At 36.3% G+C, this 2500-nt stretch overlaps 1 protein-coding gene across 1 annotated transcript in view; it reads left to right on the top strand.

Annotated features, from left to right (window-relative positions):
- LOC144964798 (hillarin-like) overlaps positions 1 to 1777 on the top strand; it is a 29394-nt gene extending 27617 nt beyond the window's left edge. The window contains exon 12 of the mRNA XM_078899427.1: positions 1 to 1777. This exon is cut by the window's left edge and continues 1072 nt beyond it. The gene's annotated coding sequence lies outside the window, so the exon portion shown is untranslated.
- The last annotated feature ends 723 nt before the right edge of the window (positions 1778 to 2500 follow it).

Below are 2500 nucleotides of genomic sequence, written 5' to 3'. Positions count from 1 at the left end.
AATTTCCCCTTGGGAATGAATAAAGAGAATTTATTTTAATTTCATATTTTTTATTTATCATTTATTTCGACAGAGACAACGCTTCTATCAGCCTAATACTCATTACACGTAAATGGTTAGGTGAGGAAATGTGGGTAAAGAGTCTTTTACAAGGACTAAATTTTGCGCTGGCTACTGCGGGATTCGAACCATTAACCAAAAGCTAAATGTATACCAGTAGATCACAAAACCCTTTAACTTTATACCCGTAAATGTATATATGTATTCAATTAATAGCATTGTGTTTCAAGAAATGTTTGGTTTAAGTTGGCTGGAAATAGGGAAGTGTTTTTAATTTTCACCTCATCATGACTATAGCAAAATATTGGGTAAGTATATTATAGTCTCGTCTTGCAGATTCTGTAACAACGAGTCAAAAAGTAAAGGGACAAATCTCCTGCTGAATTCATTTCTTTTTCATACGACGTCATATTTAATTAACTCAATTTAACTTACACATGTACTCTTTGAACCAAAAGTTACAATTTTTAATTTTGTCAAATTTTGATAAAGTTATGACAGTTCAAAATGGCTGCCCCAATGGATGTCCATCAGCTACAGAAAGTTGTCTTTGAATTTCTTGTTTTCGAAGAAGAAACCTCGAGTAAACGCATTGGTAAAGTCTATAAAACTCAGACATTTTGTAGAGGTAATGTTTTAGGTGAGTTGAACCCGAGTCGAAGAGACAATCAATGGAATGGGGGCACCCCTAGTCCCCCAAAACCAAAAAACTTTAAAGCTGAGGAACATTAGACTTGTAAACCTCGTTGATTTCCTACCATACTCTGAACGGTACAAATAGACATTGAAGCAACTAAAAACAAGAATTCATCGGGTTAGACCGGCTTTGGAGTTGGGACGAGGATTGTTTCTTCATGAAAATGCCCTTCCACACACAACTGCCAGGAAAAGGGAGATAATCATTTTGATGAACAACGCTTTCTCACCCTCCTTATTAATTCACCGGACTTGACAATTTCGAACTTTCATCTTCTCGGTCCACTGAAGGAGGCAATGAGGGGACATCGCTTTGAAGATGATGAAGACGCCGAGACAGTAGTGAAAAATTGGCTCAAAGTTCAGTCAACTCAGTTTTGCGATGACGACATACATGACCTTACATTAAGGTGGATTGTGGTTATTGAGAGAGGCGGAGACTATGTTGAGAAGGAACATTCTACTCGGCTAATTCCAAGTTTTAATTTGAGGTGTAATGCATGCTATTGATTCAATTTGTTTTAAAGTAATACACAGAGTCCTGTTACTTTTTGACTCACACTCGTAATTTTAATATCATTTTATAATATTATATGAACTGGATGGAAACCGTTATTTAGGTATTTGTTTTAATCCTTCTTTCATATGTTATAATCAAGCTTTGGAGTTCCAGACAGTATCATCATCATCATCATCATCATCATCATCATCATCATCATCATCATCATCATCATCATCATCATCTCCATCTTCATCATCATCATCACCATCATTCCTCTTATCATCAAAATATTTTGGCACCACCACAAAAATTAGTATCATTATCATCATTGCCATATTTATCATCAACTTTATCATCACTATAAATCGCATACTGATATTACTATGATATCACATGAAAATAATTTCGCATTACAAATTGATACTCACACCCTCCCTACCCTCCTCCTTGTTACCTAGAAAATCAACGACTACTTGTATGTATAAGGAATGGTTCCAATAAACAAGTAATAGGCATTTATTCCTCTGCACTTGATTAATTTATCTATTATTTCATTTTCCTATCAATGTGTGTAGACCCCCCCCCCCCCCTAGTTAATTAAAGTTTATCAACGAAATGAGTAACCCACCACCTCAAAACCAGTTATATTTCGTGTTTGTGATCTGGTGGTTTGGCACTCGCTCTGGAATCGAAAGGTCCTGAATTTGAGTACCGCTCTGAGAGGCGTATAGTTGAGTCCTTGGGAAAGGCTCTTTATTCACATTCTCTCACCGTACTCAGGTGTCAAATGAGAACCTGGCCGTTAACAGAGTTATCTCTGTCGGACAAATATAATATCACCTAGCAGGCGTCATATCTTGTCCTACAAGTTAAGTGTTGCTGTTGTCTAGGAACAACTTGCAAAACACTTTCAGCACGTTTAGTGGATATTGTGCTGTATAAAAGCTCAAGTTTTTTATGACAAGTTTTCCTGATGCTCAGAATCTGTGGGGCGGATTGTTTGGGTGAGAGGTAAATACTTAAGGTTCACGGTTATCGGTCAATAACAGGAGCAAAATTACTTTTCAAAAGTTTCCCGTCAAAATGGAATCATTTAAATGTTCATTCGACTAATTTTTATATACGATAACCGACACAATTTTCAAAGATGTATGCGTTGTATGTTGATTGAATAACCCGCCAATCACTCGATTAGAAAATAGTATTAAAAAGGTATGCCTGTCAACAGCTTGCCAAGAATAA

This window comes from Berghia stephanieae, chromosome 2 (genome assembly GCF_034508935.2).
Source record: "Berghia stephanieae isolate SIO BIC M18660-M18661 chromosome 2, UCSD_Bste_1.3, whole genome shotgun sequence".
In the NCBI taxonomy this organism is placed as follows: Eukaryota; Metazoa; Mollusca; class Gastropoda; order Nudibranchia; family Aeolidiidae; genus Berghia; species Berghia stephanieae.
The sequence above is the reverse complement of the archived record's forward strand: the minus strand, read 5'-3'. Positions and strand labels throughout refer to the sequence as shown.